Genomic DNA, 27,395 nt, shown 5'->3' on the forward strand with positions numbered 1-27,395 from the left:
CTTAATTAAAAGCCTATCAAACAGCACTTAAGCTTATAAAAATATCTTTAGAAATATTCGTATTTTTAAAAGTTTTTATATTCGTAGATTTAACTTGGAAATTCGTAATTAATAACAATGTGATTAATAACTTATGAACTTAAAGGCTTTCTATTGGGTTCAACTCAGTTTAGTAAGAAAGCTATGGCAAAACTATAGCAAAAGAAAGCTATGGCAAAACTACGACCTTCATAGGAAAAATCATATCCTTTTATGTTCCAGTCTGTTTTAGACACAGCGTTTTTATAGCTCCGTTCTTTCAAGTGAACGTTTAATATATTTAATCTAGAAAATTTCGGCAAAAGAGCAAAAAAATATGTCAAAGATTCTAATGTCTAGTTTATTATTATAATTATTATTTTTAAATAAAATATGCTATCTTAGTGTCAATAAACAAATAGTAAATCATTCCAATGCATAATAAAATTAATCCTTACAAATTGCTATAATGTTACGTTTTTAAATTAATTCATTTAAAGAAATTTAATTTGTTCTGAATCACCTAATTTTTATCGATATAAAATTTAAATAAAGCAAAAATAAATATATAAAAAAATTTAATAAAAATGTGTTAGCACTTAAGGTTTCTAGCAATCTTCCTAGCGTTAAATCTCCGGAAAAGTAATTTCCGGATTATATTTCTCGACGGAAACGTCATTCATACGAGGATCTTTTTATTGCTTTTATTATTAATAGTTTTAATTTTTTACTCGCAAAGTACGGAGATAAAATGTATGTTTAAAGTGCTGATTCCTCATGCTGATTTTTTAAAAATAACCGAAATGAAAGTAATTAAAGGATAGGGTGGTTGTTTTTGTTGGGATGTGTCGAAATTTACAGCAGTTTAAACCTAGTAGACGTTTTTGCAGCATCTAACACCGCAGTATTTTTTTTAAAGTTTATACACAATAAACTCTGCTCTGGAGCAAAACCGGTTTCTTTCACTCTAAGATAGTCTTTCACCCTTTTATAAGCACTATAGCGAATATGGTGGGCTTGGTGCAATGTAATGATAAGCCACATTTTAAAATTATTCAGCAGAGTGATTTCAAAAGTGTTTTCGGTTATAAATGCAACATAATTTCATATATGCAGTAAGAAACTCTTGAGAATTATGCTGCCATCTATTGAAAATTCAAAAAACTTTTAAAATATCTGCCTGAAATACTGAGAAAAAGTTGGATATTTAATTGTCACCTTTGAAAAAACAGTGGCGATATCGCGAATCTTCTCTATGTTCTTCATATAATCTTTTCCAATAAAATAAGAAAATGCTATCAAAAGTCCTCTTGGTAAAAAATTACTGCAGACAATAATAAAAATTTCAGCCTGGTTATATTTTTTTCTATTGCTCACATTTTACGCGTAAATATAATTACAAAATTGGTAAAAAAAACTATTTCATGAAAAAAAATTCATATAATCTATGCTTGATTTTTTTTCCTTTATTGAAATAAGAAAAAAAACATTGAAAATACATTTGAATTTATAGGGGAAGTATTTTATGGATCATGAATTTTTAAATCGAGGAAAATGATATTTTGAGTTGCAATATGGTTTAACATGGAAAATGGCAGATAAATTTTTTTTTTGGCTCCTTTTTTATATTTTTCCGCAGTTGCTAAGTCTCTCTATACTTTAAAATAATATTGCTTAATAGTATAATGTGTGCAGACGCATATATTTTTACATTTCGGACAAATTTCTGGTTTACATAGAGCGCACTTTAGACAGTTTACTATATACTTTGCCCTCAACATTAACTGTCAAATATCAAGACAATAAATAGATTTAAAAAAAAAAACAGATGTTGAAACTCAGAAGCAGCACCACGTCATCTTTCTTATGTTGAAATATTTTGCTCTTACCATGAACTTTTGGAACATAATTTGTTAACTTATAACTAAGAAAGTTAATAACATGCATTTAAAAGTCTAGCTAGAACAGTTCAACAGATTTACCGATGTTATCAAACTAGTTTAAATACGAGAACAATTGATTTATTTGAGATTGACTACATTAATCTGAAAACAAACATTAATATCAGTACACGAGTTTTAATATATAAAATATACACAAAGGCAAATAAGAAAGAGATTGAAAATGCAGTTTTAAACATTTTTGGAAAAATAAACATGGTTACTTTGTAAAATATTTTCTCTTTGAATGACTATGGCTTTTCGTCAAATATCTCTGAAATTGAGAAAAAAATAGTATCGAAATGTTGAAGCTTAAAAATGAATATTGAAAATGGAATAAAATATGAGAAACGAGCAGGAAAAATCGAAGATATTCTGCATTCGGTTTTAAAAACGGTGGATTCTCTACGACTGAGCAGCCCTCCATCGCAAAACCAAGACATTTTTCCCCGATCTCATTTCTCTTGTTTTCTTATATCGTTCGATTTATATTTTCTTTCCATTCGTTCTTTTTTTTCTCTTCTTTATCTCGACGCAAGAGTCCCTTGATCCCCCACAAACTTCTGCCACATGAAAAGGTGTAAGGCGAGTAACCTTGTTGCTATGGTTACATAAAGAAAATCCACATCTCTAACTCCTATATCAAGTTCTAGTAAGAGATAATCAAGTGGGGAATTTTCTCGTTGAAACATGTCACAGGATACCAGCTGAAAGCCCTTTTGTTTATTCCAGCAAAGAAGTGGCTAATCCTCATGTCAACGCTCGAGCAATCTCCGCTGCAATTTCAAGAAACAGCTAGTCACACGTACACACCTTTTGGAAAGCACACATTCACTCAGGCACACACTCTTATATATATACATACACACATTCATAAGACAAAAATTCGACACGTGTCCGGTTTCAGGACACAGAAAATTGCTTAAGTAAACAAGAGGGATCTTCTTTATTGAGGAAAAAATTCGATTATAGGCGAGGTACTTCTAACTTTTTTTATGTAGTAAAGAGAATAACTATAAATAAGGGTTGAAGTTTTAGTTTCGACAACATAAATCTATAAGACTCGGATCTGAAGATATTGATAAATATGTTAGACATGTAATAGTGTAAGCATTAATTTTCTTACTTAAATTATTTTTCAGTTGTAATATATTGCACGCATGTTAAAGAATACTGGTAAACTATATAGAATTTGATATTTGTTAAATAATATACTGGATAATATAAAACTTATCAAGATTTTGCTTTCTTAAGGAAAAAAAATTAACTTTCACTTACAAACTAAGATTACATTATTTTAAAGAGAATCACTCAGACATAATATAAAATTTTTCTCGCAAAATATACAACGGCATATACATGCGGCAAAATTTAAGTTAAAACAATAGGTTAAGATAAATCTTGAACCATGTGGAGGAACAAAGTTATGCAATGTTGAGGTACCAGGTAGAGCAATGGTGAGGTACCGAGTTGAGCAATGATGAGGTACCGAGTTGAGCAAGGGTGAGGTACCGAGTTGAGCAAGGGTGAGGTACCGAGTTGAGCAAGGGTGAGGTACCGAGTTGAGCAAGGGTGAGGTACCGAGTTGAGCAAGGGTGAGGTACCGAGTTGAGCAAGGGTGAGGTACCGAGTTGAGCAAGGGTGAGGTACCGAGTTGAGCAAGGGTGAGGTACTGAGTTGAGCAAGGGTGAGGTAAAGAGTTGAGCAAGGGTGAGGTACCGAGTTGAGCAAGGGTGAGGTACCGAGTTGAGCAAGGGTGAGGTAAAGAGTTAAGCAAGGGTGAGGTAAAGAGTTAAGCAAGGATGAGGTAAAGAGTTAAGCAAGGATGAGGTAAAGAGTTAAGCAAGGATGAGGCACCGAGTTGAGCATGGGTGAGGTACCGAGTTGAGCAAAGGTGAGGCACCACATGCAGCAATGGTGAGGCACCACATGCAGCAATGGTGAGGCACCACATGCAGCAATGTTGAGGTACAAGGTAAAGCAATGTTGAGGTACAAAGTAAGGCAATGTTGAGGTACAAAGTTTATCAATGTTGAGGAACTAAGTGGAGACATGCGAAGTCCCAATTTAAACCTTGTATTCTTTTCCACCTTATTGCAATAACAGTAATCTGCAAATTTTTTGTGTTATTTTCAAAATTGGAAGGAAAAAAAACGCAACAAAATAATCTTTGACACCAGGAAAATAAGGAACTTTATATTTAGTTGATTGCATTTAACAATTTTGTTATTGATTTTACTACCATATCTTGTACAGTTCACGGCAACAAAGTGTTCGTTCCGAAATCTATCTAAATGAGCTCTCTCAATGATCGCTTGATGTAATTTATCAACAGAAAGATGTAAGTAAAGGAAAATTTTACAGCGGCCTAGGCCTATAGGCCCATTCGCCGAATACAATGGAACATCAATTTTTTAATTTAACAGCAAGTATATAGAAATAAAATGTTAAAAATTTTACATGAACAACGATGGCAACAAGCCTCGAAAACATTGAAATACATCAGAAAGAAGGTCAACGGACCCTTATAATTTAACAAATCGTTCAAAAATTGAACATAAAAGTAAACTAAAACAAAAGTGGTCGTATTTGGTGTTGTTGCGTTCAGGCCAACAGACCCTTAAAGTAACGAAAAATATCTAACATCACGAACCTATTTTTACCTATTAGATACTACTCTTGAATAAAGGTATCAATAGGATCGAATTGAGAGCTAGAGCTAGTTGCTGGGTAAAAGAAAATAGTTAAACATTACAAACAAGATAAAAGTACACATTAGTACAAGCCTGTCCAAAAGGACATAAAATTTGTAAAATCAGTAAAAATGAAAATTGTAAAAACGTTACAATTTTAAAACACTATGTTAAAAAAAGAAGTCGACTGTACAAAGCCATTAACATGCATAAAATTTCAAGGTATAAAATTATTTGTGGATAAAAGATAGGATAAAGATGTAAAAAGACAAAATTGATAAAATAACAAGAATAGATAAAATATACCCTAAGATTAAAATCATTAAAGTATATTTCTCCAAAAGGGACGTGAATGTTATAAAATTCATTTAAAATTTAAAAATGTTTGCAAATCAATATTCAAAAGCGTGTTTTGACGAATACCAAAAAAATGATATACAAAATCAAAAGTAAAAGCTAATTGTGTATAAAAATTAAAATCATTTAAAAGTTAAATAATTAACAGTTAAAATCAATATCATACCAGTGTAAAGAAACCAGCTGAGCAACATTTAAAAAGTGTTGAGTAAAATGGAAAGCGATGTTTAAAACATAAAAAATGTAAATACAAGGTTAAAATTTAAAATATGATATGCTAAAAGTTTGAAATTTAAAATACTACGAGTAAAATTATTAAATAAAGTGGTCCAAGGAGTATTTAACTATGTTGGTTGGGGGGAGCAAATTAGTTGTTAATTTGGGATAGCATCTCCTCGAGAGTAATTTTAATGATCTCTTTAATAATGGATTTGCATGTATTACTCGCGAGAATTTGCTGTTCATTTCTCCCGAGGAAGTGGTTTTGTCTGAGTGTCCGGAATCTGTCGCAGTGAAAGAGTAGGTGCTCAATGGTTTGAATGTCATCACAGTTATTACAGATATCACTTTTATTAAAATACTTTTTTTGGTAGACCCCGAACACTCCGTGCCCCGTCAAATATTGGTTCAGATAAAAATTTGTTTGTAACTGACGGGGTCTTAATAAATTTAAATGTCTGACGGCCTTTATTACTGCTCTCCCATTGATTCTTCCATATTGAAGTTAAGAGATTTCTAATGTTTGTTTTAACCTGTTTAGGGGTCCTCAGTACCTGGAGATCTATTGTGCTAGAACAAATGGCGTTTTTGGCTGCCTCATCTGCCTCCTCATTGCCCTGGATCCCCACATGTGCTTTGACCCAGTTCAATTTAATGTTGTTGTGCCATAGTTGTTTTGTTTCTTCAATAATTTTTGAACAGGGTTCTGGGTCAGCCAGATGTAAGTAAAAAGAAATCTCTTTCCGTTGGCAAGCTTTTCAAGAATAAGTGAACTTGACACTCTGGGTAAATTTATAAATTGATTTGATAAACAAGTAAATTCAAAATAACCTAGGCAAAAGTCAAACATGCAAAATTATCAAAAATCACTCAAAATAATGGGGTTGCAAAAGTTGTCTAGAGCCATTAGAGAGGGTTGCAAGTTATATGTTTGAGAAGCTGTATTATTCTAAGCAGCTTCGGTGTAATACAAGTATCTTGTGATCTAGCAAAAAATATCAGCACCTTTTTCGGTCAAAAATGCTTAACATGTGCGAAAAAAGACGTAAATAAAATGATGTAGAATTATTTAATTTATTGTTCAAGCATATTACGAGATAGCGTTTCAGACTATTTTCCTACGTGATTTTTCACTTTTTCAGTGATTTCGTACACATGCGCATTGCTTTTTCTTTCTGGTCATATTATTTTGAAACAAATAATATACTAAGTCTATAAACTTGACATTCTTCTCGTTACATATCCATTTAAATGCATTTGTTTAAATAACAAAAAAAAATATAAAAAAGAAGTTTTAATACTTATTCAGTACTTAACATAAAAAGAAATAAAAGTAAACGGCATGGGATAAAACTCCCATTCACACCTCCATTAAACTTTCAGTTAGCGTGACTTCCAGCTACAAAATATTTTACCTAATTTAGCACAAGAAAAAGAGAAAATAAATAAATAAAAAAAATGTTGAGCACATTTTATGGCAACATCAACAAAGTGAGTATATTCTTGAACAATGTAACGACAGTGTTTTAGTGCTTTAAGTTCCCGAAATCAATTATGTATGGACTAAAAGTCCTAGCTACGGAATTTTGCATGACGTACTCTAAAAAATGGGATAGAGTTTGATATTAAAGAATCATTACAGGGAGGTAGTAGACTATGTAAGAATATTTACAGAGAAACGAAATGAACGAGGACCATGTCAAATGGAACTACATAAAATAAATTTGTCAATAAAATAGGATATTCTGCAAGAAAACGAAAGAGAAAAAGACTTCGATGCACTGAAAATTTTAATGGAAAATCTCAAGAACTGGTTTCTTTATGTTAAGAAATATTTTACCAAATAAGAAAATAACTATTTCTAAGCTATGAAATGTATCAAGTTATTAATAAATGACATATTTATTGATTTGTAATATGAGGGGAAATAAATATTAGAAAAAAGTATAATCATTAAAAATGTCCAGCAAAGTATATTTTATTCTACTAAAAAATGTCTACACTAATATAAACACTGGAGAGCATGTTGAACCATAAGATTGTTTAAACTTATTGAAACCTTAATTTGATGTTGAGTTGTACCAAATTCGAGAGATTTTGCTTAGTGTGTGTTTCTTACGTTAATTGCGATGCTAACCTTATTTTACCTTCCTTAGATATAGACTATTAAGAAATTTTCATGTATGATCTGTGAAGCTCAAATACCGTTAGAGTTGAGAAAAACAGTATCATTACATAGAGTGATTTCTCATTAGATTTTTCTTTCATTAAGCATAACGTTACATTGATTTTCTATCCATTTGTGATACTGGGATAGGTTAAGAAATTTTCAGGCATACGCTGTTAAGCTCAAATAGCGTTGGCGATAGTATTAGGGAACACCTTAAGATTTTGCAATATCTCTGTCTATTATCGTAGTTCTTAAACGTCATAATACTATTTTTCTATACCGTACTATTTTTCTATATCGTAGTTCTTAAACGTCACAATACTATTTTTCTCTAGGATACTATTTTTCATTTCGAACTAAAACATGGTTTAATTTTACCCTTTCGTTACTGTAGTCCGCTCCGCTGAAGTGACGACACTGAACGGTACACAACATCGCGAAGTGTGCACATTGCATGATACGATTCCATATAATATTTTAATTTTGCTGCTAGAAAATATTTCACTCCTTAATATGACATACAGAAAACCCTTGTTTCGACTTACACAACATAATAAGTGCATTCAAAGTATACTTTTAGTGGTATTAATCCACTATAGGCTAATGTAATATTGGTCTACAGGTACATGGAATATTTGCCAAGTTTAAAGCAAGCTGGGACGGTTACATATAGGTATAATGCTGACGCAGGCTAAATACGACACTCGTACACACAGGTCATCGCGTAGATGCCGACTAAATACGTAACTCGTACTCACAGGTCACCGAGTAGTTGCCGGCTAAATACGACACTCGTACACACAGGTCATCGCGTAGATGCCGACTAAATACGTAACTCGTACTCACAGGTCACCGAGTAGTTGCCGGCTATATACGACACTCGTACACACAGGTCATCGCGTAGATGCCGACTAAATACGTAACTCGAACTCACAGGTCACCGAGTAGTTGCCGGCTAAATACGACACTCGTACACACAGGTCATCGCGTAGATGCCGACTAAATACGTAACTCGTACTCACAGGTCACCGAGTAGTTGCCGGCTAAATACGGTGCTCGTAATGAATGGGTTAAAATCTTATTCAAGCTGTAGCAAATTCGCAAAATATTTTTGTTTGAAGCATCAATATTATGGTTCAAAGTTTAACAATTTTTTTTTTCTCTAAGAGTGTATACAGGTATAAGAATTAAGGAAAAAAAATATTTAACATTAGTAAAATTGAGAATTATAGATTTTTTAATACGCAATAATCATGGAAAACTAAAATAATATACGTAATTAAATTCCCCAAGAAAATATACACAACGTTTAAAAACTGGATTGATGGTGTAAATTCCAGGCACTTGCACAAAATAAATTGGAAATTTAACGACACTAATAATTAGAGAATAAATAATTTTACGATTTCTATTTTCTGTAAAAGAGTGAATTAAATTTAACAATTACCTGAAACAAATGCTTCAATCGATAACATATATTTCGTTAGTACTGTTAATTTACTTGCAAATTAACTTTTTTTTCTAACTCAAACTAATCTTTTCGGGAACAATAAGTAAATATTCTTTTCACTAAAACTTATTTAAATAATATAAAAGCATCTCCAGTATTGCGTAAGTGATAACAAAACGGGGGGAAATAATAAAGTTTAATTTCGAAAAAAAATATTAACGTGACTTTTACATGTTTAGTGTAAAAATATACTTAAGTTCTTAGCATGCTACAAGATGGATTTAAGAATGAAAGCATTAATCTTAGTCTTGTCATCGACTCCGTTATGTCAAGAGGAGAAGAATGACGATCAAGGCAGTAAAAAATAAGTAAAATAAATAAAACGAAGGAAAATAAGCTATCGCAGTAGGACAAAGAATACTGGGCATCCGAAGATTTTTCCTGATTGCTGCATTTCTCAATTCCGAAATGCCATAACCAGATCCCTTAAGAACTTAATTCAGAAAACCGAAGAAAAAAGACCGCCTAAAGTCTTTCTTTTAGTGGTAAAACTTGGAGTGCTTTTGAGCTAAATATGCATAAAATATGCTAAAGTTTAAGCTCTCAACTTGAGGTTCTAAAGAAAAGGACTAAAACTTGAAAAATATTTATGAAACTAGGGGTTCAAATAAGAAGGTTGAAGAATTGCTAAGAAGAAGAATATATGCACATATCTTTGGTTGGTAAAACTACTGACCATCATATTTCGTCCTCAGAGATTTTAAACAAATATCCGCGGAAACTTATTTCTTAAACATTTAGAAATCGTTTTCCCATGAATAAAAATTCAGATTTATGAGTCGAAAAATCTGGGGCAAAATGTTGTAAAGTTTTGGTCGATGCTGAGGATTAGAGTGGCAAGATATTTTTTATTTCTTCCGAACAGATTCCCAAGATAATGGCTTATGCAAAGAATATTCGAATACCTCTTTCTTTAAAGAAATTTGCACACTTAATGTCTATCGCTCGACCTATTTATGTCATTCAATTTGAAAAATCTCCAGGCTATATATTTTCCTCAAATAACCATATTATAAAACAATAAAATAAATCTAAGCTTCTATCACAATATATCACCAGCTTTTTTTATGCTTTCAGCTTTTCAGTATTTCAAAAATAGAAAATAAAAATAGCTTATAGAAATCTAATTTATAAAATTTACTGAAGTTATGGTTAAAGCTATTATAGAGATTTTGAACAATTGCAGCACGCACGCTCATCGACACATGTTCAGCATAAGTTCTTTTGAAAACTGAGGTAATTCTAAAAAAATAGAGAGATTTAGCCTTTTCATGTTTAAAACCACACGCGATTTTCCAATCCAGCTGCTTTTAACAACCATTTCCCCAGATTAGTATTTTTTTACAGGAATCTTGAATCTTGACACATTGTGTTAGTTCAGGTAACAAATTCTCAAAGAAATATGCATGCTTATAAATGGGACAAACTGTAGCCAGGATTAAAATCTTTAAAAAAAAATAGAGTTTTTAAAGGCTGCTGATTTGTAAATTAGTCTTCGCGTTCATTGGGTTCTGCGCATATGAACGGAAGTGAGATTATTTCTTAATAATAACGCTGTGCAGCACATAAGCACGTGAAAAAGTAGAATTTTGAGTGAAAATGCAAAATCTCTTTAATGCTGATATTGTTATAGCTTTATCTTTCAAATATTTTAAAAGTCAACATGTTGTACCAAGTTAACTATCTGAAATTTATATTTAATTAATTTAGAGAACTGGGAGTTAAACCGATAAATGACTTAATGATAAATGAATATAAATCACATTTTAGTCTGGTATTTATGATTAAAAATACAATTAAGAGCAAGATAAATGTTGTTAGAGGTGGCATGATATTATTCTATTAATTACAATATCGAACTATATATATAGATCTCAGCATCGCCACTGTGTCTACAGGATCTCTTAGGCAAGGGATTTCGTTAGTATTCAAATTAGTTTCCTTTTTGTCGATTCAATAGACATTTTAATGACTACTTCTCTTTATGTTTTAAGTTATCTGAAGACAGATTGCCATGAGCAATACTTGGAGTTTTTTTGAAATAAGAATTAGAAAATCACAGAATCTTGGGGAGCTTGAACTCTACTAGATTCACAAAACGAGAGTCAAACATTCCTGAGATTCTTGGGCCCCCACTAATCACATTAGCAATACAAATTCTTTCTGTACTCTTAAAATCTTTTTTTTTTCTTACAATTTATATTCTTAGAAATATTTCTTAATGAAGTTTTGAAAAAAAATACATCTACCAGAGAAAAATTTATATTTAATTAATTTAAAGAACTGGGACATAAATAGGCTCTAATTATAAATAAGCTTATAAAGAGTTCAAAGAGGCATTGAATGATGAATAGAGCAAGAAGCCAGCGATTTAAAACTTTTGTAAAATCTTATTAGAATTTAAATTTTTGTGACTTGTTTCTAGATAAATGAGCATGGGGGTCTCCCTAACAATTTGAAACTTGAAAAGTGATTGTTTTGCACGATAAATTATTATTTTTTTTTCAATATTATACTCGATCCTCAGATTTTGCAAATCGCACCGTCTTAGTACATCCATTTTACAAGAGTTGTAAATTTTTTTACCAGTTTAAGACACTTTCTTTGTTGAAATTTATCATATAGCAAAAAGAAATAAAATTTCGTGTGGATTATATCTGTTCTCATAACAGAACGTTGTATTTTAGAAGATCCCAATGCCTCAATTGTCTATTATAGTGCCCTGAAAATAAGTAAATAAATACAATAAAAAAAATCAGGTGAAAAAGCAATATTTGAAATGTAAAGAAAATATTACTCGAATGTTCATTATGGTAACGGCTTAAGAACTACGATAAAAATTACTGTTGTACTTTTTGATTTTCCCTGAATCAGAAAATACGGTACATTTTACCATATTCTGGTAGTTTTGACCAAGCTTTTTTCTTCAGTGCACTTAGAAAAATGTACTTTAAGGATTAATTATATCTAAAAAAACCCTAAGAAAACGGTGCAAGATCTACAGTTCGCATCTTACTGATTCGTGAACGAGTTATTTATTCTCAACTAGTTTCCAAATTATCACTAAGTTGTGCCAAAAGATGGCGCTGTTAATTGAGAATACCATAAATCAGAGAATTTCGAACGAAGCAATATAGCTGCAAATAAGATACTATTAAAATATTTGCACAGGAGTCTTATTCTTCTTTCTAAAAGTGCACTCCCTTATTATTTTCCATTTTTTTCCCCCCTCAGATCGAAAACCTTGTTTTTCTCTTTTTCTCCATTAGTTGCAAACTAATTTAGTAATTTAGCTAGAGGTAACTAATTTAAAAACTCTGAGAATTTCTCTGGTTCCCTAAGCAGAAAGCAGAAAAAGGAATATTTTTTAAAATTTATTTTTCAAATAATCGGTCATATTTGAAACACCTGGTACATTTTATATTTAATTGCATCATTTCTGTTTTCCATTTTATTTTCCGTTTTATATGAAATTCGATTATACTTTTTACTTTAAAATCAGTAAAAATGTTATTGCACTCTCCTCTTCTATTTTATGCTCTTCAAAGATAACAACATTCTATATCTTTGATTAAATTTCCTCCCTGATTTTTTTGGAAGCAATTTCGATAAAATAAAAATAAAAAAACAAATATGAAATCAAATCATGACGCATGTTTCACTCCAGAGAAACTTTCAAAAAAATTAAGCTTTCTAACATCAAACTTCTTTTATTTAACATTTCTTTTATTTATTTATTCAATATACCATCAGTTGATTTTTAATCCTGATGATAGTTAGAAAATATATTGATTGAAACATTTAGTAATAGAATATTTAAACTTTTTACTAAGTAATCCTCGAGGGGAAAAAAGCAGACTATGTAAATACTGCAATCGGATTTATTAAAAAGAATTAAATGAAACATTATTAGATTTGCTCACAGGACAAATAAGACAGAAATAAAAACGAAGGAATAACGAAATTATGAAAAATTAAATTTGATTTAAACTAAAAAATTTTTTTCTTCACTTTTTTTACATTTATCATATTCACAAGCAGCAATCTAAAGATAAAATCTTTCATGGCTCGAAATTAAAAATGTAATTACGGCAATAAAATGAATTAAATTTTATTTACTTATTGTAAAAGTAAGACTTATTTTCACAAAAGAAAATTTTTTTCGCTAAAAATATATATGGGACATGTAAGGTAAAACCAATCAAAAATATGATCCTTTGCTTCTTCACTGAATAAGAAGCATTTAAAAAAATCCCCATTTTTCCCCATTACAGCTTCAGGCCAAAGTCAGTCAAAAATTAATTCTCTCCACTTTGATATTTATTTAAGAGCACAATTGAATTTCTTACGTAGATTAAGGTTAAGAAAAACAAAGTGAGTAATTAAGCGGGCGAGATAAGACGAGAATCTGACGTGAAAGTACGCTAATTGGCGTATTTTCGTATTTCGTTGTCTTTTAATTAAAACTAGGTTCCTGGATGAGCCGTCCAGCTTGATTTCCTGCTAACCTCATTTTATAGCGACAAATGCTGACAGTGAATAAATAAAGGTGGGAAAAAAATATTGTGATGGGATAATATTTGTAAATTTTTAATGCTCAAAAAGAGATTAATTAATGCTTAAATTAAATAGGACGTGGAGGGAAAGAAGCTATTTCTTAAACAGATCATCACAATATTTCAGAAAATTGAGACAAGAATTTGGTATTTTAAAAGCTTCATTTAAGCGTTAATTAAATCGAAACGCTATTACTTTAAAAAGGCTTATCATACAGTTTTAATGACTAACTTTTTAAACACTTCTTTTTTTTTAATATAAATGTTCGAATTCGTAACTTGATTTAACTTTAAGCAACTGAAACTAAAGGGAAGCACGCTCTAGTCTATATATAAAAATAAAAGATAATTTAATACTTTTTGTAAGCAAAAATATTTTAACTAATTCTTAAGGGAAAAAAATCGTGCTTTTCTAAACAACCAACCAACTGAAATATTGTATCTTATTCAGTCTGTATGAAAATCGACGTAGCATCATAGCTACAAATAATTTCTACAAAATTTTAAAAAAGTATTTAATACATTTAAAAGACATTATTTAAATAAATAATGAGGTAAAAGCAATACAATGATAATCCGCACTTTAAATTGCTCAGGACAGATTTCAAAAAGCGTTTTTTGGAGAATAAACATGATTTAACTGTGAAAAATATACTTAAGTATATCGAACTTGTTACTGAATGAAAATTCCTAGCACTTATAATTTACATAGTAGCGAACAAAACGATACAGCTAGATGCAAAAAGATCATAAATGGACTAAGTATCGCTTCTCATTACATTCCCCAAAGCCTAATTATTTTATCACTATAAAATAAATAACAAATGTAAAATGAAATATAAATTACGGATGAAAATAAAATATTATTTATTTTCTGAATATTAAGGAAAACTGATTTGTTTGGTTTATTTTTTCCAAATTTATTTTTATTAACTAGTTAAGCGCGCTTGTTATTAATGTTTATTAACTAGTTACGCGCCGACCGGCCTATGTAGGGGGCAGGGAAGTGTCCTTGCATCAGAAAGGCCCTGGGTTCGAATCCCGGTCACAGCATGGAAGTCTCTTCCTCTCTGTGTGTCTTCTATGTCCTTTCTTCTTTGTGTGTAAATGTGACCCACCCTGTAAACGGGTAATGTGAATGGCGTCGCAGAAGTCGAATTCCTGGCCGTAGATGGCGCCACTGAGAAACAGGAACACTCGCACCCCCATCGCCTAAACAGGCATACGACCAAAGGAAAAAAAAAGAAAAAGAAAAAAACTAGTTACACTTCATTTAAAACTCAAAATTACCATTGACTACCAAAACTCGAAATTTCAATAATATATAATAATAATATTATTAGGCAACATGTTTCCATTAAAATACAAATAGTACATTACCAATAGTATTTTGAATTGGGAGAGGAAAGTAGGCTCGCATCTTGAAACCAAAAACATACCTAAGCCGTTAATTGGACGGCAGGCGTTGATTTGCAGACCCAATATAAACAATTAGCAGAGACCAATTTTTGCTACAAGAAAACTGTCCTAAACATTCTTGAATTGAATAAAAAAGAGTTCGAAGCATTCAATCCAAAAGCTCTCTTCATCGCTTTTAAAACAGGGCTGAAACTAAGATGGAAAAGAAAAGCTGGCAGCAAAACTCATTCATTTATTGCTGGTTTTTGAAAGGAATAAAAGAAGCTCTTAGTATTATTAATTGCAGACTATTCATCTCTGATTACTTTATTTTGGGTAAAAAGCAGTCCTATGTTGCAACTGATAAAAAAATCCTAGTTGTAAGTATTTCGTAAAAGTTGTAATAGGACCATTTTTCCTGAGTACGACGTATTTATACATCATTGCCTGATTTTAATTCCGCACCCTTTGAGGAATTTCTAAAAATAACTGGTCCTATTACACTTAACTGGTCAAATTCAAACATATAAATCTCTAATAAGTCGTTATTTTTAGTGAATAATGTAATCTATTCCGTTATCAAGCATCTTTTGTCATCTAGTTTGCAGATTTTAATGCAGGACCAATAAAAATTAATTATATTTCAAGCAGATTACCAGGGATCATTTATGATATCAACCATATTAAACACTTTTTTGTCATTAAGAAAATGCTGCCTCTATAAATGGAAATGCTGTGGCGCAATACCGGGCAAGTTTGGTGGGTGAGGCATTACCTTCAACCCTATTTATTTTTTTTTTCTTGAGTTGGTGTAAGAGACGAAGAAATCAAAATTACAGGATTTGAACTAAGAACATCACTCTTGACATTTACGAACGTCTAATGCACTTTGAAGCAACTCGTCGGTGAGATTTTTACTCCGGACACAGCTCAAAATGCTAGTTTACGAAAATGAGAGCAGCTCAAATAGGACCATATCAATTCTCAAACTGGGACTTATGTAAGAGAAGTTCGAAAAACAAAATCAAATTTTATGTCCATTTCATTAAACATACATTTTCAGATGTGTCCATTTTCTTAAACACGCATACTGTGTCCAAAATATAAAGGTCATCGACAAACTGTTGCGTTACTATCCATGTGAAAATCAAGAATCATTCAATACCTTATATAGTTTTTGTCTCACGAAAATGTGAAAAAAATAGGAGCAAATTATTTTCGAATAAATAAGTCACTATAACGGTAAAATGTGACACAATCAGTTGATAAAGGATCAATGATAAAGGAACAACGAAGTGCACCGAAACATTACTTTTTGGTCCCCTTCATATTTCGTATAAGATTCAGATAGTTATTTAAAGTTTCATTTATATTTTTAATTCCATATATACATTCAGGAAATTGAACTCTACCTAGAGCATCCCAGAACAATCAAGACGAAAAAATGAGCAAGCTTCCTAAATATAGAGAGCTAACAAAAACCGAAGTTTTATTTTAAAATGAAGGGAAAAAATGCTTTTGATTCAACTATGGATCAATGGCTGTCAACTTAAGTTTATTTATTTTTCTCAAAAAATAATCCGCGCAAATTCAGCACAAGCGAAAAACAGAGTTATAACAAAGTTAAGGGAGTTCGGTTACTCCCCCCCCCCATTTTTTGGCGATGTGAAGAGGCGAGATCCTTTTCAATCAATAAAGTATTGTTTAAAATGTTTGTCTTGTTTATTTTTTAAATCGATCTTTTATTTCAGAAAAACGGGGATGTAATAAAAACTATTAAATATTTACTATTATTTCAGTGAAATTTACTTCATATCCTTTAAGAAGAATTAATTACTTTGCATAAAAAGCAATTTTAAAGAATTATTAACGGACATAATTGCATACCAATTATATATATATATATATATATATATATATATATATATATATATATATAAGTATTCGCTAATATATATGTATATATATTAGCGAATACTTATCGCATTGTATTAAGATAAATTTAGGGATCCCTCTGTTATGTCGGACAGCAATCGATTGCGGAGCTGCCCAAAACTCAGGAATATTCCTGGTGCAACCACGGTGGCTCAAGATATAGAGCACTTGCTGCTTTATAAGGTAACCCAGGTTCAAATCCCAGCTTGAGGAAATACAATGATCATCTAGATTTTCCATTATTTCAGAGAGCCTCGTGTAGTGAAAAACATCATGTTTGCAATAAAATGAATATTTTTAATGCGCTGCCATCTACTGTGAATTATAAAAGCTTATAAGTCAACCATGTTGTGGCGCGGTGCCTCAGGGTATTGAGTGTTCGCCTCCCAATGAGGTGACCCAGGTTTCAATCCCAACGGTAGCTGGTCGATACAAATTCTGCTCCCTGGTCGTATTAACTACAGTGCTGATATAAAACATTCTCAGAGGTGGACAGATTATGGATTAAAATCCATTTGACATCGGGCTAACTACGGAAAGTTTCCGTGATTTCCCTTACCATGCAACTCAAATACTGGTTAATCCCATCAAAATGTTCTCCTTGAAAACTAGTTTGTAGCATTGCCTGATCCAGGAGTTAACTCGTTTCTTGGATTAGGTTCAAAATTACGGAGTTGAACATAGATAGACGTTAACTCAGAATTGGGTCGCGTCGTGTGACTAAACTGCAATAAGGAAAAAAAAAAAAAAAAAACGTGGATTTGACTGGTTTAGTAACCAGGTGCCTCAATTTACGAGCATATTTTTCAAAACCATTCACACAGAGAGATCATTAGTTCCGAAAGAACCATTACTTTTTCCCTCTCTAAATTAATGAATAGAATTTTCTGGGAAGAAAAAAAAAAAAAAAAAAAAAGAGTTTTTCTGAAGATTTATTTTATCCTTTACGTAGAAATTAAAAAAAAAGGATTAATTACCATATCATTAACTATACTAATAATAATTAATCATTGTTAGGCTATTGCAGCATTCTTGGAATATTTTTTTATTCCTTAAAACTACATTTGGATTCAAAATTTACTCTAATAAAAAAATATATTATTAATGTTTAAATAAGTACGTATAAACCGGTTTAAAAAATAATAAACCAGAAATATTTAATGCATTATTTATTTTATGAGTTACCAAAGAAGCTCCTTTTTCTTACTTAGAACTTATTTTTAACTTCCTTTCCCAATGAAGATTTTTCCTTTCTCGGGCGACAGTGACAAATAATTTGTCTGTGAGACTATATCTAAAATTTTCATATTCTTAATCTATGACATTTATTTTACGCGGCGCATTTTAAGCTACAGAATTCCCGACGCATATTCATTATTTCATCAGAGCTCTCTCACGAACAATTTGTACGGAAATTCAAGCTTGATAAATGTCCATCATGAATACTTTAGACCAATTGAATTAGATCACCAGCAGATAGAAAAACGATAGAGAAAATTGGCTGCGTATGAATTATAATGGTATTTAATGTGATTGGATCATAAATTTAACAAATCACTTAAACTGGTCACAGAAAAGCCATTTTTCTACGTTATCAAAAATTATTGTATAACATATATTAATGTACATATTCATTTCAAGGGCAACAAAATGGGAAATAAATAAATATATATATATAGTTTTTAAAAAAATGACAAAAGAATGATTCTAAGTCTCTTTTTAAAAGAAAATTATAAAGCACAGTGTAAAATTATTTGCATGAAGAATGTAAAAAAACGAAATTTAGTATGTTTGTTATAGAAATGTAATGTAAGCGAAAGGAGCCACGAAAAAAGCTGAAAATAAATACTTCAGAAAAAAAGCAGTAAAATATTTTTTTTAATAATTATATCAATTTAATAACGTCAGGGTGTTGAGCTAGCATTTTAAGTAATTCTACTTTAAAAAATAATAATAATAATTTATGTATATTATACAAGGATTAGTTTCACGTTTTCAAAAAGGAGCCTTCACTTTTTTCTGTCTTCTATAATAAGAACATTAAATCTAACATATTAATTCCCAATAACCTCTCAAATAGATATTATTGTGGTCAGCTAAAAAGATATAATAAAATTGATAAAATGTTTCATATTGATGCAATTTTTTTTTATCACGCGTTCAATTGTTGAAACAATATTTTATCCGATTATTGCATCATAATGCAAAAACCGAGATCGCTAAAATTTAGTTACATATTAGAGCTTTTTTAGAGAACTAATCAATTGGGTCAACACACGAGAATCACGATGTCCAATAAGTGTTTTTATGGTCTAACTTAAGTTAAGCCTAATAAAAAGAAAAACAAAAGAGTTACTCTGTAAATGTCTTATACGATCAGTGCTTACATACGCATGCGAGACCTGGACAATGACCCGTGGAGATGAAAATATGATAGCTAGACTTGAGAGAAAAATACTGCGAAGCATTTTTGGTGTAATAAGTAAAAACGGTACCTGGTTTACAAGATCAAACACGGAACTTTACAAAGCATATAAAGAACTTGATGCCATTAAATTTATCAAAATTCAAAGGATTAAATGGGCAGGCCACATTATAAGAATGGAGGATAGCAGGACAACCAAAAAGTTTTTCAGTGCCAGGCCAACAGGTACCAGAAAAAGAGGACGGCCAAACCAAAGATTTCTAGACTGCCTTGAAAAGGACCTACAAGTTTTAAAGATAATAAACTGGAGAACCTTGGCTAAGAGAAGAATGGCGTGGCATAGGCGTGTTGAGAAGGCCAAGGCCCATCCTGAGCTGTCGTGCCAATGAGAAGAAGAAGAATCAATTAGCAAAAAAGACTGATATGTGAAAAGTACATTTCACACTTCAAATTAATTATGTTTTATAATTTTTTTCTAATTTTAAAGCTTTAACTATATATTAAATTCAGGCACAACTGCCTGGACCGAATTGATAATTAAATTCACAAAATTATTAATGAGGTACTTTTTTTAACACGAAAAGGGCAATCTGAAAGAAAAATATTGCAAGAATACAGGTTTAAAAATTGTCAGCAAAAATTTAGCTACTTTTGGCATTAACTTTTATAAAATATTTAAAATTAATAGTAAATTAGATTTAGAAAATATAATGCTTATATTTAAGAGAACTTTAACAAAGTTACACTTCAGTTAGCATACATTTCCAAAATGAACTTACCACAAATAACCAGGTATTTGCAGTGACGCCCTATAGGCGATATCTGGTCAGTTCGCTTTTCCAAAATCGTCACCTGTAAAAAAAGTTTACAAGATTTAAAAAAAGAAAAAACATATAATAAACATACACAAACAATTTCAGCACATGTCTTAAAATAAAATTTAAAATTTGCATTCATGGCATCTTAAAGAGGATTGACAGAGAAAATAAACAAGAAAATTACGTTGTAACACCGTCGAAAGTGAGTAGATAATGGTTCTCTGGATTCATTGAAGCAAGTACAATAACTACATCATTACCTATTTACATAACTTAAAGAATTAAAATAAGTCGTGAGATAGATTATTGGTTAGAATCGAGGTTGATGTTAGCTTAATAAAAAATGAAATAAAAAATCCTGATAACAAGAGGCAATAATATAATTTACGTTAAAATACATTAAAAATGAACTTTGTTTTATGAGCTTGATATACTTTAAAATTTAAACTTTTGCTTATTGACATATATTTAAAAAAAATAAAACGAATTCGAATTTATGAAACTGTTAAAAGTAAGAAAAAAAGCGATAAATTTTCTGAATATGAGAAAGCAGAGCTGTTGTTTAAATTTTTAAATAAATTCTTCCCCCTTTTAATTTTTCCAAAAAATTGAAAACCCGTTTAAATAGTATTGTATTGTTACTTTTAAATTTGAATCATAAATTCTCATTATATTATTGGGATACTGATTGAAAACATACGTCATAATGGTGATGTTTATACACATCTAAATAACAGCTAAGTGTAACTAACTGATCCAAGCTGGTGAAAGGGAGAAAATTTGATAACTTAGATCTGCGGGGGGGGGGGGGAGGAAGTTGAAGAAAAAGGAAAAAATTTAATTGAAATTATTAAAAATTATGAATCTAACACGTCCTATTAGAGGTCAGGCTGACACAGCCACTGAAATAAAAAGTTATAGCTTTTGCACGTACAGTGGGAGTACAGTTCTAAAATAAGGGTCTACTGAAGATTCTGCAAAAATAAAGTTTTGCTTTTATTTTTATACTTCCAAGCAAAAGCCTACATAATTTTCGAATCTGACTAATGAAATAGTTTTTTTTAAACTTACCATGCTAGGCAAGGAAACTCCTAGAAAGTTACAACGATACATAACATGAAACAAAAAATGTGTTAAAAACAAGAAATGATTTAATTGTGAAATTTTCTTTTAAAAGTTTGAATTCTGGGCTTTAGATGTTGCTTATTTTTATGATTTGGGATCAAAAGCTCAACTATTTTTTTTTTGTCACAGATCGAACATAAATTAAAAACTTTTTTTCATATATTGATGTAAACTTCAGAATTTAATATATTAACTTGAGCTTTACTTTGGTACCTAATAAAATTAGTATATTAAGTTTTAATATAGTACTTTTAAATATAAGTGGCATTTTAAATATATAAGGGTTGCAAAAATGAAAAGTGAACAAGTTGAATGAAAAGAGCATCTTCATTGGAAATCAAAAGAAATCGCCATGGGCGTTGAACACGGGTCCCATCGTGTAGGTAGCAGTTTTATGCTTAGTTGTAGAAAGATTGTGGTCGATTTTGTAGGAAGTCTTGCACATTTCTTTTCGCTTCATCATTCCAATGGGAACATATACCTGCAATGCTTTCATAAGTGGCCGAAAAATGTGACAAACACATGGTGACAAATCTGAACTGTACGGCGGGTGTTGCTACACTTTCCAACGGAAATTTGTTAAAATCGTCTGGATTTCACGAGAGGTGTTAGTGGGCATTCTCATGGAGGAGGATCACTTGCTGTATGAGAAGGTTGTTCGCTTTTTATTGCGTAACGTAGTTCACCAGAGTACCGCAGTATTGTGTTAAATTTATTGAGATCCCTTGGGGAGGGAAATCAGTTGTTTGTCCGATCTGGACGCATCCATGTATAACGTGACTTTACTTTCGAACAATATTCTTTATCACGAACAGCATTCACTGTTGGACCAACACCTCCTAGAATAGAGTAGGCCTCTGCACGGGTTACCATAAATATCCTTTAGTAGTCCAAACGTAATGACATATTTCGTATTTTCAACCATTGCGCAGCTTAGTACCCCGAACGTAATGACATCTTTCTTCTTTTTCATTAACTGCGCAGTTAATTTCGACACATCGGACTACTAAATTGATCCGTGCTGAGGCCTTCCTTCTTCTAGGAGGTGTTGGTTGGACACTGTACGCAGTGTACATCCTCCTACCGTCCTTTATTCCCCTGTTCAGTCACGTTGTTATAGCTGCAGTCATTCTGACACAATCGCACTCTTCAACATTTCATTTGGGCAGCCATTATAATAACTAATTTTAAATATAACTTAAATCTTAAGGTACATACCAGATTTTTTCGAATATTTAACTTTACGATTTAGTTTCTTCAACCGAGAAATACGGAATATAGTTTTAATATCTTTCTTTTTTCTTAGCATTAAAGGTACATCAAGCTTATAAGTTTCCCATTAACTTTGAATTAAACTAACTCGACATAACTTTTGTATGCTTTCATAATCTAAGGAAAGATATTTAACGAATGGAATCAACGAAGCGATTACGAACTAGATAAGTCATTTCAAGAGTCCTCCCAAATGCTTGGAAACTTCCATCAGAAAGAAAAATAAGCCGAAATCCTCGGCCAAACATCAAAGAATGCATTATCCACAATAGAGCCCACTTCATTTCACTTTTCCTACCGACAGTGATGTTTGCTAACCTATTCATTGCGAAATCCAAAAAACGTCGATTCTTTTTCTAGCCAACAAGGAAACTTGGCTTGCATTGAATGATGCTTTGAATTTATATTCTTAACACTTCTCCACTTTGTTCCGATCAATTTCCAGCAACGTAAGCATCGTTCCTGAAACTCACAGAAGCCAATTTCTCCTGTATTTCAATATAAGCATACTTCAAGAAAAAGGTATTTACTCCAGTTTTGTTTGAAAAGATTGAGGAAGATTAGATGCAAAGGAAGTTGCCTGTTACCTAGACTTTTTTTTCTGTTGTAAAGGTTGAAAGTTAACTCGTGATATTTTTAATTTTTTTTTTTTTTTTACAAAAGGTTTCATTGAAATTTACACTGAACTTTAAGTTATTGTTAAAAAAAACGCCTCGTACTAACTTTTGTGTAACTAAAAATATTACAAGTCTTTTTTTATTGTATAAATGCTTTCTTAGCATAAAGTATGTGAAGAAAAATAATGCATTACGACTTGGTTAAAGAGATGTGCGTCGTCTAAATGTCAGTTTTATATACAAAAAAAATAGCTGATTTCTTTTACAGACAAGTATTTTTGAGCAATTTTCTTGCAATATTATTCATATACAATACACTAAAATAACCAGCAAGTCCTTCAAAATTGGTGATAATTCAGAGATTTTTTGAAACAATTTAATACAAATGTGTATAATCAAAGAAAAATAAGAAAAATAATAAAAAAACAAGTTTGAACTTTCGAACATGTAACGTCTTTTTCTGAACACTTTTTAATGCTGATAAATAATTTTGTTGTTTATATATATAGTAATTTCACAGCTGATATAGCGATTACTATATCGTTAATTGCAGCAATATTTCAAGGATGTTTATTTATAGATGAAATAAAGTTTTAATAGCAATGCCTAAAATCTAATCGGGTATAACTGTATTCATAAAAAATTTATTCCAGGTACCAACCACCACAATGCTTACTTTGAATCGAAAATTTAAGTCATCTTCCATAACTAAATCAAAACTGAAGAAAAACGTAATCAAACGTAAATTAACTTATTTGATTATATGGAATTTTACAAGATTAAAGTAAACTTATGCATTAATTACAATAGTAAAGCGTGCATATATGCAAGATGTATAACATATATACAAAATTCAGATGGGCGAAGCCATGACAGTCTCAATTGTTCCCTTAGCATAAAATACTTTTTTAAAATTAAGTTTGTAACTATTAGTATTTTCTTGAGTCATTATTATTATTTTTTATGAAAACTTAAACATAAGACTGGTGACATAGGACTGTACTTGGAATAAAACTTGAAATTGAAACTCAAACAGGAAATTAATTATAAGTATACAAAAATATTTTTTAAGTATTGGGAAAGCGACATATGTGACCAAAATATTGTGCTCTTTACCAGAAAATATGCAATGTGACTGGGGTAAATTATGCAATTTTTGTGATATAGTTCATCCACAGTAAGATGATGTATGATTTACATTCAGATAGTTAATTTCGACACGGAGATGTCACTATACTGAGGAACCGTTATAGTCGCGTTTTTTCCCCCTCCTACTACCGATGATTGTTAAACGTTTCTACGCAACCCCTATTTTAACAAAACGGTCTCCAATGCCTTCTTACGGTGAAAGGGTTACAATTACAGAGAGAATTTGAATAGCATGCTTTAATTTAATCATTTTTCTAACATTAGTCCCTTTAAGATTTTACGGTTTTTCGGCAAATTCTAGCGAATGCGCTGTAAAGGTGAACTAGTGTTAGTGTATAAGTTACGCGGAATTGTGACGCTTTGCAAATCTCGCTGACATTGATTTGGAGATTTTACGATTTTTCGGCAATTCTAGCGGATGCGCTGTAAAGGTGAACTACTGTTAGTGTATGAGTTACGCGGAATTGTGACGCTTTGCAAAATCTCGCTGACATTGATATGAAACGTTTACTTTAGATGAAATTATTTAGAGTGAGAACATTAAGAACAAATGTATGGGACCATAGTCTATTTTTTTCTTTTAACTGCAAATAGCTTTTCCATAAACCATGGGAAAAAATTTAGCCAATGAAATGTTTTATGGGTAGCTTAATTTAATTCTTCTTAATGCGTTTATTTTATCCATTTCTTTCTTTTTTTTTCAACCATCTAACAATTCTCAAGCTTTCTCTACCCGTGCACTTTACTTACCGCTTCCAATGAATGCGGATTTTATTATTACGGATCACAATAAATCTAAAGTGATTTTTTTTCTTCATTTTTTCCCATCACACTTTCTTAGAAAATATTCGATGAACATTCTAGAAAACTAAAAATCATCGATCTCAAGTTCCAAAAGCCATTCCATAAGTAACTTAACGTACAGTTTTCTTACGTTTGTTTTTCGCAAGTTCGTTTTCGATAGTTTTTCTTTTATTTTTTAACGTTTTGGAAAATGATTTCTACAGTTTTCTCCGTATAAATTTATCGGAACTTTGATGTACGTCATTACTGTATATCACACAGAATCTTCAGCAGGTTCTAATAGATAAAATACATGTGTTTCGCTATTTTCTTTTGTCTAAGCTTTTCCATCATTTTGATTCTGTCATTTTTTTTTTAAAAGCAACATGGGGGTAATGGATTCTCTCAAAGCTGTAATTTTCTACAAGAATGAATTCAATTTTTGCTCCTAATAGCGCAAAAATAATTTTCCGATCACTTATTTCAGAAATGGCTGCTTTTTACAGGATTTAGGAAGAAAATATAAATGAAACATGAATCTTTTAAAAAGCCAATATATCCACTGCGTTTTTTAATGAAACATATAATTTTATGTGAATATTGAAAACCTGATAGTTGATAATTTAAATAGCATGAGCATTGTTATCTTGAGGTAACTATATTATTCTTAATTTATAATAATATAATAAGCAAAAATAATCAATAGCTAACTAATGCAAACATGTTTTTTTTTATCTTTCAGATTATCAATACATTCTTAAAAATAACAAATATGAACACATGTTAAATATGTTACTTATTTTAACATAAAACATTTAATTTCATATTCTATATAAATTAAATGCTGTTTTATTTGTAGGACAAGATTATTATTAAATCTTCATTTAAAGCGAGTAAAAATCCATTTCATCGATTTAATACAAGCAATGCAAGATTTACTCTATAATTTATCATCCTCTATATTATGATCAAAACCATATTGTTATGCATATGATGCAAATATTATTAAGTTTCGGAAATTGATACATTATTAGATTGTAACAGATAAAGTATACGTCTTCAGTTAGCTTAAGAAATAATTTTTCTTCAAATGCATTACAAAACTTGCCGACAGATGGCGATGTACGTTTTACAAATTTGATTTCACGTTGCAGCAAAATTTAATAAAATATTGCGCTCTATGTGTTTCAAGTCTGTATAAACAAGCTAGTTTCCACCAGATGGCATTGCTCATTTGAAAATAAGGAAAAACGTGCCAATAGATGGAACTCTACGCTTTACAGGAATGCAAATGTAAGCAAAGATTTGCTCTGTACACCGGGATCAGAATGCAGCAACTGGAAAGCATACATCATCCTTAAAGTCTACAGTCTTGTACAGTGCCATCTATTGGCAGCTTCTGTAATCAATTATGAGCATTATTTACAAAATCGTAGCTTTTCTTTCCAATTAACTGTTTATTACATTATTTTATCTCCCGAATTATTTTTTTTTAGAACTACTAAATTTTGTAATTAGGAACTCATTCATTGGGGACACTGTATAAACGTGTATAAATTGCTAAAAATTTATTATTAAATTGAAATTATTAAAAAAACAAAAGTTATAAATGTGTGAATAGAAAGTTCACTTATCAGTCTAATAATTTTCTTGGACAAAGTAATTTTCTATAGCGAATGTAAAAAATGCATAAAATGTAAAGCCCAATTTTCTAAGCTTTATTTTACATTTAAATATGTCGATCTTTCATAATTTTGATGACGAAATATTCGGAAAATGTATACATTGCCTATGTAATGGAAATGTGTATATTATTTATTCGAACTGAAGAGAAAAAAAATTTAATTAACTCCTACTCTATAATCCATATTTATTCTGCTGTGAGATAACTGCGTTTTTCCTTCAAAGAATAAATAATTTACCAAACTGAAGCTTTAAAAAAATTTATATTTTTCCATAAATAAGGAAAATACCTTCCAAACTTTAAAATCCGACAAAGTAATTGAAAGTATAATTTAATTCAAAGCTATTGTTTATTAAAATAATCTACAAGGACTTTTCCCTCCGAAAGTAATTTCGAGAAAAATATTCCATATTTTTAATTATAAATTGAAAAATATTTTATTTTAAATAAGTTTTTAAAATGGTAATGTTTCGTAACTGAAATATATTTAAGAAATTTGGAAGTGAAAATGGGCTTAAGTTAGGAAATAATTTAACTATATTTTTAATTATATTTTATCACCGAAAATTGAATATTCAATTAATGTGAGGGGGGTGAACTCAGAAGTCAATGAAGCATACAATTGTCAAATGAAAGGAACTTCTTTGAATAACATGGAAAAATTATGAAAATTTAACAGTTGATTAGAAGTAATGCACTAATGTAGGAGCCTAATGAATAAAATTT

At 30.8% G+C, this 27,395-nt stretch overlaps 1 protein-coding gene across 4 annotated transcripts in view; it reads right to left on the reverse strand.

Moving 5' to 3' along the window:
• LOC107436212 (leucine-rich repeat, immunoglobulin-like domain and transmembrane domain-containing protein 2) overlaps positions 1-27,395 on the reverse strand; it is a 236,813-nt gene that overhangs the window by 49,504 nt on the left and 159,914 nt on the right. For all 4 annotated transcript variants that reach the window (XM_016047845.5, XM_016047826.5, XM_043046960.3 and 1 more), the window contains one exon: positions 20,001-20,073. The gene's annotated coding sequence lies outside the window, so the exon portion shown is untranslated. The remainder of the gene's footprint in view (positions 1-20,000; positions 20,074-27,395) is intronic.

The sequence above is a fragment of the Parasteatoda tepidariorum genome, chromosome 12 (assembly GCF_982258835.1).
Source record: "Parasteatoda tepidariorum strain Cologne lab strain chromosome 12, Ptep-v5.0, whole genome shotgun sequence".
NCBI lineage: Eukaryota > Metazoa > Arthropoda > Arachnida > Araneae > Theridiidae > Parasteatoda > Parasteatoda tepidariorum.